Source organism: Narcine bancroftii, chromosome 12 (assembly GCF_036971445.1).
Source record: "Narcine bancroftii isolate sNarBan1 chromosome 12, sNarBan1.hap1, whole genome shotgun sequence".
Classification (NCBI taxonomy): Eukaryota; Metazoa; Chordata; class Chondrichthyes; order Torpediniformes; family Narcinidae; genus Narcine; species Narcine bancroftii.
Window position 1 is genome coordinate 75883553 of NC_091480.1, and position 13725 is coordinate 75897277.

Consider the following 13725-nt stretch of genomic DNA (forward strand, 5'->3'; position numbering starts at 1 on the left):
TTCCTACTTCCTTTCTCTCTCCACCCAGCCTAGACTTCCCCCCCCCCCCCCCCAACTCTTCCTGTGGTGTTCTCCTTTGTCAGGAAGGGACAACAGCAATTTCACTTCCTTAGAAGATTGAAGTGGGCAAGACTACCGGCTGCCATTATGTCAACCTTTTATAAGAGCTCTATCAAGAGCATCCTGGCCGGCTGCATCACAGTGCGGTACGGTTGCTGCAGAGAAATGGATCGGAGGTCAATCCACAGGACCATAAGAGTGGCAGAGTCTCCTTCCACCCACGCCCACCACCCCCTTATCGATAAGGGCATGCAAAATCATTGAGCACCCCTTCCACCCTGCACACAGCATCTTTCAGCTGTTCCCATTGGAGAAGAGGTACAGGAGGATCAGAGCCAGCACCACCAGGCTGAGGAACAGCTTCTTCCCACGGGCAGAGAGACTGCTGAATGACCAAAGGAATCGCTCACACTGACCATTCGAGACTCCCATATTTATGAAATACTTGTCCTGCATAAGTTATTGTTTCTCTGTCTGTGCGTTATGTCCGGTTGTGAGTCTACGTAGTTTGCACCGAGGACCAGAGAACGCTGTTTTGTCAGGTTGTCCTTGTGCGATGAGCTGAGCAAGATGAAGAAAAATCTGGTGGGGCCATTCAAAGCATTGGAGAGCTACCGATGGACACAAATCGTTACCTTCAGGATTTATTTCAATAATAATGCAAGTTTCCCAGCCTTATTCCTGGCGCTCTCCGGCACAGGGCAGTGTTGCCATACCCTGCCTTCTCATTCTCATTTATTAATGGTAATTATGCCAGTTATTTTATTTTGGAGGAAAAAGAAACCCAGGCTTTTAGATTTAAATAAGGTTTGTCATCTGTCTCACTCACTCTGCTCAGAAATTTGGCTCCTGGCAATGCTGTCTATTTGGCTCCTGCTCCCAGAACTGGAAAATAATAAGGATGGGATTTATCTTGTGTGTTTTTGTTTTAACTTGAATGAGCTGAAGGGTCAGGGAGCGTGCAGCTGCCATTATTTCCCTGGCTTCCTCTCTGCCACCCTTCTTGACTGTGTTTATGATCTCTGCCTGCTTTGACAAATAGGACAAGGAAAGCAGAAACTCTCCCAGGGATCTATTAAAGCAAACGTGGCCTGCTTATTGCTTCAACTTAAAGATAAGGCAGTCAGGAAATTGGACACATTTGCACATGGTTTGAATCCAGGATTCGTTCGTAATAGGCACGAAGTGCCTATTACATTGCACTAGTGACTGTTTCTGGGCTAAAGTTGGGGAATTGGACTGGATGCCAATAGGTAGGAATTAGCTTAAAGCATCCGACCTTTGCCCGACACAACCTAATGATGTAACGGAGTGCAAAGCAGCCGGGTTCACCTGTAGAAAATGGCTGTGTGCACAACTGAAGACCTATGTGTTTCACTCAGAGTAAAACAAGGTGCCAACACTCCAGCATTGTGAAAGGGGTGTGAATTAAAGGGTTCCTGCTCTTGTTCCCCCGTCCCCACTCATTTCTGACTTGTGTAGGGACAGTTCTCTCCATGATTGGGGTGGCACCAGCAATTGGGATCTGGATTCGAATCCCGCACTGTCTGTAAGGAGTTTGTACGTACTCCCCATGTCTGCACTGATTTCCTCTGGGTGCTCCGGTTTCCTCCCTCCGTTCAAAACATACCGGGGGTGTAGGTCAATTGGGTGTAATCGAGCAGCATGGGCTGAAATGGCCTGTTACCGTGCTGTATGCCTAAATTTAAATTTTAAAAAAAATTAAATTCCCCTTTTCCCTGAAATCTTTCCGCTGCAACCGCAGGAATCATAATTCTTGCTCTGCCACCCCCCTCCCGTCTCCACCCCACGATCCCAAACAGACCTTCCACGTGGTGCAAATGTCCTGCTAGAAATGTCAAGAATTTCTACGCATAAGTGTCAAAAATAGAAAATGCTGAAAACCGACTAACTGTGGAATTTAAGGAATCATGGCTGTAAGGGGATCTTGCTTTAATGATTTTTGTAAAGCCCCTTCCAGGCTCGATTCTTTCTGCTCCACTCTCGCCCATGGGATACAGGCAGCGTTGACAACTTCCTGGATTCTGCATCTCAGTGATCACACACCCTTTAATGATCACGGAAGAGTGTTACAGCTCCCTCTTCTTGGTCTGATTCCTCTCATCTCTGAGGTAGCCTTTCTGTTGCAATACGCCTGCCATGCATAACGCCCAGTACAGTCTAGTTCACTGGCCTGTGATCCATCAGTATGGCTCAGGCCACCAGCTGTGACTCTGTAGAAGGGCTCAGGCCTGAAATGTCGGCAATATATCATTTTCTCCTATGGACATTGAAAGACCAGCTGAGATCCCCCAGCATTTCAGTTTGTTTTTACTACAGCATCTGAAAACTTTTGTGTTTCGCTCTGCAGGTAAAGATCATGAAGGTAAATTCTTTGTGCATCAGTCAAAATGAAAACCACTCAAAACAAGTTCTTAGATTTTATTTTATTAACCCCAATGGCCTATTTTTTTTACAGGCTACATAGATAGATTTTTAGCATTAAACCCTTCAAAAAAAGAATTCTAAGCAAATATTTCAAGAATTTCTTAGCAAAAGAGGGTTCTACCATCAAAAATAGAAAATACTGAAAATCAAATAACTGCAACATAACTGGACTATCATAGAAATCCATTTGGTTCATCAATGTTGAAAATAAAATACTGCAGGTGTTGGAATTCTGAATTGAAAGCAGAAAATACAGGAAACACTCGTCCAGGTCAGACAGCCTTTGTGAAAAGAGAAACATCTAAGGTCTCAGGTTGAAGAACATAAGAAATAGGAGCAGGAGTCGGCCATCCAGTCCTTCAAGCCTGCTCCGCCATTCAATGAGTTCATGGCTGATCTGATGATCAGCTCATCTCCGCTGACCTGCCTTTTCTTCATATCCCTCATTTCCCCTATTATGTCAAAATCTCTCCAACCTTGTCTCACGTATATTTACTGAGGTCGCCTCCACTGCTTCAATGGGCAGTGAATTCCAAAGATTCACTTGTAAAAGCAATTCCTCCTTATCTCCGTCCCATATCTACTACCCTGAATCTTGAGGCTATGTCCCCTAGTTCTGGTCTCCCATTGGTCTCACCAATGGGAATAACTTAGCCACCTCTATTTTATCCATGCCTTTCATAATTTTATACATTTCTGTAAGGTCTCCTCTCATTCTTCTAAATTCCAGCAAGTGCAGTCCCAGACAATTCAATCTCCCGTCTTTTAAGAAAGTTTTTAAGCCTCTCTGCAATTTAAAAATAGTGTTTTCTCTCTTACCCAAAAAATGTGAGATCTGAAATATTAAATTTGCTTTTCTTTCCACAGACATTTCTTGAACTGCTGAGTATTTCTAACATTTTCTGCTTTTATTGGGCCATTATTTATCTGGTTTATGAGAACTGTACCTGGATTCATCTCTAAACCACTGCAGAATGTGGATGACTTAACTGTCTCTGAAATATCTCAGCAAACTACAAAGCTCAAGAGGCCTTCGGGAAGAGTAATGAATACTGACTTGGCCTAGTGACACCAACCTGCTGTGAAAGAATCCTTGTATGCATGAATTAAAGATGGGATACATATCCAAACATGGGCAAAGGGCATCTTTTAGATAGAAATATGCTTTGAATATGATTTTCTGAATTGCAATTACCCTATACATTGTACCATCGAATTTTGTAGAGTATTTTTAACATTAAATTTGTAGGGTCGACTATTACACAGATACTACATTTGACCACGATATATATTGGCATTGTTGGACGTGATGGGCGTTCCGATGGCCGGGTGGCCAAGATGTGAGTCCATGTTCGAGGCGTTGGGTGATCCGATGGGCGAGCGGCTGGGACCAGATGGAAAGTCCGTGTTTGAGGAGTCAAGCAATCCAAAGAGCCAGGCTGCCAGGAAGTCTGCTTTTGAAGTGTCATGAGCTCTGAATTTGGGGGGTGTGGTGAGGTCGAGGTGTGATTTTGCAACCTAGGTGGCAGATGCTCTGGCCTGAGATCTGCCAGTGTCAGGGTGAGAGACTAGGCTCGACTTTTATGAGAGATTATGGAAAATTCCAGAATTTTGGCACAAATGTGGTGGGGGGGGGGGGGGGGGTTGACTTTTACATGCTATCGACTATTACATTAGTACATACGGTAAATGCCCAATGAATAAATTTTATTTTTGCATTGCCTGAATTATTTGCTTTAGTGTAATTAATATTTCCAACCAATGAAGTACTTTTGAAAGTTATAATTTTGAGAAGCATAGCAGCCAAGCACACACCCTCACACACCAATGCGTTTGTGTCCAAATGACTGAATGACAGAGTAGACTCGATGGACTGAATAGCCTATTTCTGCTCCTATGTCTTATGGCCTAAATATTCTGCTCTCCTTGTATAGAAATGTTAACTGAGTGAGGAATATTGGTCAGGACACCAGGTGGGAACTCAAACTAGTACTGTGGGATCCTCTGCCTCCACCAGAGGGAACCGACAGGGGTTTGTTTCCACGACTCAACCAAACGACACTGCCTCCAGCCACGCATCACCACCTCAGTTCTTCAGGGTTTGTGACCACTTGGACTTCTCTCGCCAAGAAATTTAGGGGATAGGTATCTGAGAGAAAATGTGCTGGATTTTTAGACTCAACAATAAAAGAAACTGAGCTGAGCTGATGCACAGATTCAATGGGCAGAAAGAGTCCAACTGCTTCTTAAATTTTCTATGTTTGTAAGATTACCAGTGATGCCATTAACTAGGGGTGCAAACAAAAGCAGGCGTATGTCTTCTCCTCTCCATGCTTCCTATGCAATAAGAACTGATGATTTAAAGCACTCAGTTTTAATGACACATGAAAGGAGTTTACTCGTGTAATGCTGAAAGGGGAGATTATGTGAGCCAGAAAAAAGCTGCAATCTCGTCCATCACACCCAGCCAACTGTCAGTGCAAGTACTAGGTCAGATATAAATGTCTGCTCTATTTATTATGCATACAAGAAGAAAGGTTAAGCAAGACAGCTCTATGTAATCTAAGACCAACGTGAAGTGGCCAGGTTTATAATCTCAATAAAATGATTCACAGGAAGAGCTCTTTTTTTAAAAAAACGTTTTGAAATCCCACTACCCAATCCCACTGCTTTGCTTTTGAAGCGAAGGTCGATGACAATTCTTTCCACTGGGAATTAAATCAAACTGGTGGCATCATTCAATTTGGAAGCTGACAGATGCAATAAAAATGTACAGCTTGTCAACACTGGCTCGCTGGGGTGAGATTCATCCAAATGAAGCCCAGTGAGAATAAACTTCTATTGCAGCATCTGGGGCAAATGAAATTCCCCTCCTTTCTGTTGCTGGCCATGGTGGTTATGCTTCTTTATCAGTGTCAGATCAAAAAACTAACACACCACTGAATGGTGAGGATACTGCTACATAAATGCTTTCTCCAACTGTAAAATTACTTAAGGCATTATCTTGACAGCAAATCTTGAACAGGGTCTGCCCTCTACGGTATTGACAGTAATTTGATGATGTGTAATCATACCCTCCACAGGACCATTTGCTCACATCAGATCCCATTCACCTAACATTTTACATCAGGTTCTATACACATCCTCCTCATCCCTCCTACTTCTGACAACGCTGATTATAACAGCTTCATCCTCATGCACTTACTGGTGACCCCGGCATTTATTGCCCAACTCCAATTGCCCCTGAACATTGCGCACAATTTCGGTCTGGAAATCTGAGAAAGGACATTCGTCTGATTGAAGGATCATCACCCAGATTCCTGACATGGCAGGACTGACACGTGAAGGCTAGATAAACCTCAATCTCAAGATTCAAGATTCAATTTATTGTCATGTAATAAAACAAAAAAATTGCTTTTGCCTGCTGAAAGGTGGATAGATTCACCATTGGAAGAATTTGCCTCCAGCGCCTCTTACAGTCGGAGAAAGAGAAGCAAAAGAGAGTCCGCCCCAGAGTCACCGAGTAGATTCGCCTCCAGTGCTTCTGCAGCCTCCGCAGATACACAGAGTCCACTACAAACCACTGGCAACCCGAGCTCCAGATCTGAACCCTCCGACATGGTCAGGAACCCTTCAGCGCCTTTGGCACCCCCCCACCCACAGCTCTCCCTCACCCCGGTTCCGGTACCTGGCATTCCCCCCCCCCCCAGACAGATTTGAGCCAGTCCCCACCAGTCCACAGCTTGGTGCGAGCCTCCCGACAGCCGTCTCCAACAGCCCCCAGCCTCCATGGGTTCCTCACCACGAGTCGCCAGCAGCCCGCCGCATGCCTGGGTCTTTCAGCCGCAGAGCCCCCCCTCACTGGTCTGCTCCTGTGGTCACCATCCCATGAGTGATCTCCTCTGCTTCTTATTCTCAGATGGGAGATGTTCTCCCCGTTTTCTCATGCCCTGCGCCAGTCCTCCACTCCCCTGGAGCCTGCAATCCTTCATGACTGCTGCCGATCATAGATGCTGCCATCTTGGGTGCAGACCCCATGGTCACGGGATTCTAAATAAAACTACCATCAGCTCCTTTAACGGGCCGTTTAAGCCTGTACAGAGCTCTCGGCAGTTGACTGGGCGGTTGGACCCCGTGGGAGCACTACACAGGTTAGATGCAGGAAGAATGTTGAGGAAGCCCATAACACGGGGGCACTGTCTGGAGATAAGGAATAAGCCACTCAGGACAGAGATGAGGAGAAACAATTCCACTCGGAGTGCTGAGAACATGCATATCTCCCTAGCACAGAACATTATTGAAGGTAGTTCATTATATGTTCAAAACCGGGTTAGTCTGAGCTTATTTGGTGAAAGAGAATCAAGGGATAGGGAGAGAAAGCAGGAATAGGGGAGTGAAATTGTATGATCAGCCATGATTGAATAGTCGAGCAGGCTCTAAGGGCTGAATGGACTCCTGTTCCTATTTTCTTTGATTCTATGAACTGGAGTGGCTCCCTGGTCCAGTTTATAGTGTTACAGAGTTACAGAAACAGGCCTTTTGGCCCAAAGTGAAATTAAAATTAAATTAAAGCTGCAGGAGGTGGAAATTTAAAATGAAAAACACAGAAAATGCAGGAAATACCACATTTTCACATCTGGTGTTAACCAATGAAGGGTCTCTGACTGGAAACATCCACAGACCTTTCCTGATCTGCTGTGTGGTTCCAATGATACCTCTATTTGGAATGAAATTAAGATGTCCATCTGTGGTCACAAATAGGCTAGGCCAGGTAAAATCAGCAAATTGCCTTCCCTGAAGGATTTTGATGGAGCAGATGCATTTGTACAACAAGCCAAAGGTTCATACCCACCAACTGTTTTTCTCTTCAACTTTATTTTGATTTAAATTCACAGAAACCGTGTTACGTGGCCACATTTGGGTAGGCCAAATCATTCACATGCCTGATGTTGAATCCAAACTCGATTCTGGGAAGTTCACAAGATGGATGGAGGAAAAGATTCAAGGATTTCTCCCGAGTCTTCTTGAAGGAACGTAATGTCCGCACTGAGTCCTTGGCATTTCCAGCCCAAAGAGGAAGAAGATGAGCATTCAAGGTGTGGCTTAGAATCTTGAGCCCATGTGCTGGGTGGGCACAGTGTCAATGGTGGAAGAGTAAGGCATCTCACGAAATACCCATCCATCCACCCTGTCAGACACCTCCTTCCTATCTGTGAAAGAGTATAAAGTTTAGAACACGCAACTCCGAGTGGATGCAAGTCATTCTCGATCTCCATGGACATGTTTCAAGCAGGAGTTATCTGTGGATGGTACGTTGACCAGACTGGCATGGATAAGCAATCTGCGGGAGGAATCAGAAATTGAATTAGAATTTATTTTCATGAATATCTCACGAACTTTGTTATTTTGTGGCTGCATCATCTGCAAACATTTATATAAACCACCTTACAAAATAAATCAAAATAGTTCAAGAAACAGTCAAAGTGAGGCAGTATCTGCTGTTTATTTTTCATTCAGGAATCTGATGGCAGCGGGGAAGCAGCTGTCCTTGTGCCGCTGAGTGCTCGCCTTCAGGCTCCTGTACCTTTTCCCTGATGGTAGAAGAGTGAAGAGGGCATGGCCTGGGTGGTGAGTGTCTTTGAGGATAGAGGTTGCTTTCTTAAGACATCGCCTCTTGTAGATCTGCTCGATGGAGTGAAGATTGGTGCTGGTCGCAGGCCGTTAACAACCCTCTGGAGGTTTTTCTTGTCATGACTGTGGTGCCTCCATACCAGACAATGGTGCAACCAGCCAGAATGCTCTCTAAGGTACCGCCGTAGAAGTTTTTGAGAGTCTTCAGTGCCCTATCGAATCACCTCAAACTCCTCACCAAGTATAGCCAGTGGAGAGCCTTCTTTGTGATTGCATCAACATGGAGGTTCCAGGACAGATCTTCGGAGATGTTGACACCCAGGAATCTGATTTTTTTTTAAAAGGTTCGACAGATCTTTTTGACCCACGACCCTGTGCCGCCCAATTGCACCCAATTGACTCCACCCCTAAATGATAGGAGGAAACCAGAGCCCCCTGGGGAAAACCCATGCAGACATGGGGAGAATGTCCAAACTCCTTACAGAGGGGTTCGAAACCTAGTCCCGATGGTTGGCACTGTAACAGCTTGAGCCAACTGCTTCAATAACTGTGCCAATGCTGAGCCCTCGATGAGGACTGGTTCGAGTTCTCTATATTTCCTCTTGAACATCTCCTTGGTTTTGCTAACGTTGACCACAAGGTTGTTACTGTGAGGCTTCAGCAGGTCGAGCAGTATCAGTGGGAGAAAAGAAAAGTCAAGATTTTGGGCCACTGAGTCTGAAATATTGACCTTTTTTATAATCCCACGGATGCTGCTCGATCAGCTGAGTTTCTCCAGCAGATTGCTTGTTGCTTCAGATTTCAGCAAAGCCGTCTCCCAGTGTCTCCTTGACTGGCAGGAACATTAAATCCGATTCCTAATTTCCCCTCATACTTTTCATTCTCCTCACAATTTGTTACTGGCAGTCTAATTACATAATATCCAAACTATAATTTACTTCACCAAAACCAGACAAAGTAAATTAATTTGATTAGAGATACATTTGATTATATCTATATGGTTGTGATGGTTGGAACAATCCATCAGGGAATGTACTGCTCAATGCCTGAAGCATTTATCAAGTTTGCTTTATACAGGTCACGGGAACTCATTCTGTTCACACTGCGTTCGTGCATAGCTGGGAATCTATTTCATAATTTAAGTTTATTTTAAGGAGAACATTTCATAAGCAAAATTTTAAATGACTAATACATATTTATTAATAAGACCCTACCATTTATTAAGTGCTGCCTGTTAATGCAAGATGACTCGGGGCAGATGCCAATAATTTGAGAACAATATGCCTTCAGTTGCTGGAGATTTGTTTGCAATAGACAGAGATAATGGTGGTGAAAGTGTCTTTCCTCCGAAAAGATGAGTAACACGGAAGCCTTGGTATTGGTGGTGAACATCCAGTCTCTTAACATGATCTTCCTCTGTTCAATATTTTAACAAGGGTGTCCACCCACAGATTTTACCTTGACAAAAAAGTTGTGGTCAGACCCAATATGTTTTTGAACCTGATGGAGCATGGGGATCAGACAGGAGCATGGACTGGGAGTTCACCATAAACCTATGGGAAAACAGAGCAGGTTCAAGGGTCAGAAGTAGGTTCGGGCTTATGGATTGATTAAAACAAGATTTAAAGGCAAATCAGAATCAACTAGAAGTTTGGTTGGCATAGGTATTGGGCTGAAGGATCAATGAGGGATGCAATATATATTGACTTCCCTTCTTGTTTGATGAAGTGCTAGGTTTTTCATCAACATTGATATCCATGGATAAAAGGGAGTTGCGGCACAATGGACAGTGAACATTGTCTATGTAGTAGAAAACAGAATGGCACAGAAAGATGGTCTTAATAATAGAGAATGATAAAGATATAGACACAGCACGGAAACACCCTTCAGCCAAACATCCATGCCAAGCAAGTTGCCTGTATGAGGTGGACCTATTTGCCTGCATTAAACCTTTCCTATCCATTTACTTGTCCCAACATCCTTTAAATGTTGTAATTTTATCACCTGACACCTCCTTCCATATACCTATCCCACTCTGTGTGAAACAGTTCTCTCTGGTCCCTCTTAAAACTTTCCCTTCTCACCTTAAACCTATGTCTTCTAGTCTTAGCCTCCCCTCCCCTGGGGAACAGACTGTGATTATTCACCTTATCTTGTATACACCCCAAAAAGGAGCCCCCTCATTCTCCTTCTTCCCTAGGGGTTGGTTAGAAGGCCATTATTTATATAACCATATATAAATGGAGTTAGGCATACAGGGCAAAATTTCCAAAAGCACGAAACTTGGAAGTATAATAAACTGTGAAGGCCCTTGTAAGATACGTTAGTGGCACTTTAACAGTCAGTAGGAAGTAGATAAAGTTTAATGCTGAGAAAAATGAAGCAACACATTTTGGAAGGTTAATGATAAGTGTACTGAAAATAACCACACCAGCAGTGCGAGTATAAGACAGCTTTAATAAACTAATATGTACACGAAGAGGTCTTGTCTCTGCAAGATGAACCTGGAAGGCTAGACTGTAGCTCTGGACTGCTTTATAGACAAGGTCACCGGGATGACCCCTGGTGGCCCAATGGTGCAATTATGTACGGACAATAACCACACCAGCAGTGCGAGTATAAGACAGCTTTAATAAACTAATATGTACACTAAGAGGTCTTGTCTCTGCAAGACGAACCTGGAAGGCTAGTCTGTAGCTCTGGACTGCTTTATATGCAAGGTCACCGGGATGACCCCTGGTGACCTAGTGGTGTAATTACATATCACCACATTCACCCCACCTTTAAAAAATTGTTATTCCCCCCTCCCCCCATCCTCCTTCCCTTGTTTGTAAGTTCATAAGTCCAAAATTTTTCATGGCTTCTTTTGCCTTCTGGACCTCCTCGGTAGTGGTATAGGGGTGAGGAGTGCGGTCTGCCTTTCGGCCTTTCTTGGTGGAGGTGTGGGAGTGGGAAGTACTAGATGGCCATGTGGCCTTGTGGGCTGGGGATCCTCTTGTATGGGATTAGGTCCTGCCATCAAGTCTAGGGTGGTGATATTTTGTGGGGCGGGCATACCCAGGGTCCTGATTTCCGGGGTGGGTGGTCTAGTCCTCTGGGGTGACTCGATGGACGACTGTTCTAGTGACTGCCGCTGCGCTCCTTGTTGATCCGTAGACATCTGTGTTTCCTCCGCGTTGTTCACACATCCGGCCGGCGCGAGATCCCTGGTGGCCACCGGGTCTTCTCTTCCATCTGGGAATGTGACGAAGGCGTACTGAGGGTTCGCGTGCCTCAACTCCACTTGATCCACCAGCGGGTCCGCTTTGTGGGGTCTGCAGTGCTTACGGAGGCGAACAGATCCCGGTGTCATCATCCATTTAGACAGCATTGTGCCCGTCGTGGCTTTCCTTGTGAAAGAAAAGATACAGTCATGTGGGGTCACGTTAGTGGCAGTACACAACAAAGAACGTATAGAGTGTAGGGCTTCTGGCAACACCTTGCCATCTAGTAACAGGCAGGTCTTTTGCTTTTAAAGTCAAGAGGACCATTTTCCAGATAGTGGTATTTTCCCTTTCGACTTGTCCATTCCCCCTGGAATTGTAACTTGTAGTGTGGCTGGTAGCAATCCCCCTCTCGTGCAGGTACTGCTGTACTTCTGCGCTCATGAATGCAGCTCCCCTGTATGTAGTTCGGGTACCCAAATATGCTGAAGATGGGTTGGAGGCATTTTATAACAGTGGCTGCTGATACATCAGAACACGGGATTGCGAAGGGGAAACGGGAATCTATTACGTTTAGGAAATAGACATTTCTATTATTGGACGGAAGAGGGCCTTTAAAATCGAGGCTGAGGTGCTCAAAAGGTTTGGTAGCTTTTATCAGGATGGCTTTGTCTGGTCGGTAATATTTCGACACAGATGGGGCAGCTCTTGTTCACATTTCTGAAAGAAGTGACATGTCCTGCCTCCTTTTCTCCCAGAAAGACAGATTGCTGTGTAAAAAGACACCTGACCCGGCATTAAGCCGGGTTTGTTCAGTTCAGAGTCAATGACCAAAGCCGGCTTAATGTCGGGTCTTCCATACAGCAATATCGTGGGATTTCTGTGTGAAAGTTTCTTCCCTCTTGTAACCAAAAGCTCAGTCAGACTGGATATATATCGTAATGAACAATTCAATTCAGAATCGATCTATCACCTCTTCAGCTATTCAGGCACCTTTGTTTAACTGTGCTGACACTACGATTATTGGTTAGAGTTATGGCTACAGTTCTTGCCCCCCCAAATCCCCAATTCTTCCTTCTGCGAAGCAAGGTTTGCAGAAAGCACTTTTAAGTTGGTGGGTTCACATCGAATCATGTAATTGTGTCTTTATATGATTGCTTCCTGGGGCTTTTCTATTCTTCCTTTATTGCCATGAGCATGTGTCACAACATTTGCTGTTTCGTGGCAGCAGTATTGTGCAGAACAAGGTGAAATAATTACTTTAAGCTGTTCCTTCAATGCAATACTCAAAAATAAATAATTAGTGTATAAGAGTGAGGTAGTGTCTATAAGACCATTCAGAAATCTGATGGTGAAGGAGAAGGAGCTGTTTTTGTTTTGTTGGCTGTGTGCATTCAGGCTTCTGTGCCTCCTTCCCGATGGTAGCAGTAAGAAGAGGGCATGGCCTGGGTGGTGAGGGACCTTGATGATAGAAGCTGCTTTCTTGAGACACCGCCCCTTAAAGATGTCCTTAATGGAGTGAAGACTGATACCCATGGTGGCGCTGCCCGAGGTTACAACTCTCTGTAGCCTTTTCCCGTCCTGTGCATTGGCACCTCCGTACCAGAAGGTGATGCAACCAGTCAGAATGCTCTCTGCAGTTCACCTGTATACATTTGCAAAAGTCTTTGGGCAAACCAAAGCTCCTCAAATTCTTAACAAAATATAGATTTCAAAAAGATACAATCATTCCTTGATTTATGAATTCTTGCTGTAACACCGTTGACTGTTTCGAGCACATCTTTGATTTACCAATTTATTTTTTTGCTATAACAAATAGTAGCAGAATGACCATAAAGCATTTCACTCAGCTTTTCAAATTTACACAATATGTTTCATGAAATATTTTATCATTTGTATTCCCTTTGTAAACTGAGGAAGGGTGAACATCATGACTACTCCATTACTTAAGATCAATCTTTCCAACAAAATTCTAGACCTGGTCTGGCCTCAAGTAACCTGGGAAATTCACTTAGACTGATTTAAAAAATAGTCATGCTGCCTTCACATTGTCTCATTCTGAAAATAAATGCTATGGGGGTATAGCTCAGTGGTAGAGCATTTGACTGCAGATCAAGAGGTCCTTGGTTCAAATCCATGTGCCCCCTATTTTGAAATGATTCCATCAGTTTACCCTTCTTCTTTTATCACCTCAGTGAAGACCACAGGAAACAGCTCGAGTAAACTGTGTGAAGTTAGGACCAAGAAGAAAGCCATTGAGTCTTTCTAGTCAAACATGAAAACCTGTAGATGCTGTGTTGTTGTAAAAACCCAAGAATGCTGGAGGAAGTCATCCAGTCTCGCAGTGTCCATCGAATTTTAAGATACATAACCAACATTTCGG

At 44.2% G+C, this 13725-nt stretch overlaps 1 non-coding gene across 1 annotated transcript; it reads left to right on the forward strand.

Annotated features, from left to right (window-relative positions):
• Positions 1-13417: 13417 nt before the first annotated feature.
• On the forward strand, positions 13418-13489 carry trnac-gca (transfer RNA cysteine (anticodon GCA)). Its single transcript has one exon. It is a non-coding gene; the product is annotated as a tRNA-Cys (tRNA).
• Positions 13490-13725: the final 236 nt, after the last annotated feature.